Source organism: Etheostoma cragini, chromosome 17, assembly GCF_013103735.1.
Source record: "Etheostoma cragini isolate CJK2018 chromosome 17, CSU_Ecrag_1.0, whole genome shotgun sequence".
Lineage (NCBI taxonomy): Eukaryota > Metazoa > Chordata > Actinopteri > Perciformes > Percidae > Etheostoma > Etheostoma cragini.
Genome location: NC_048423.1, coordinates 24,261,944 through 24,262,281, shown reverse-complemented (window position 1 = coordinate 24,262,281; position 338 = coordinate 24,261,944).

Genomic DNA, 338 nt, shown 5'->3' with positions numbered 1-338 from the left:
GTGTGTGTGCATGCGTGTGATGAGCGGCAGGTAACTGCCACTCTGTACCCTGGCTCAGGGCCTGGCTGCCCTCCCCTTAACCCCAGGAGCCCTGCATCCATCAGCAGCTCTGCAGGGGGCCGACACCCTTCCCCCTCTGCTCCTGCTCTCCCTCTCTCTTTTCTGTTCCTCCACTCAGGACCAGAGATCCATCACTGCGCTGGTTATGAAAAACATATTTTTACGCTGAAAATAAAATTTATAAATCATATCTGTCATTTAACAAGCATTGGACTGGCATGTGACTCCAAAGACCTTTAAACTTCCCATGTTTTGCATGTTTTGGACTATTACTACCA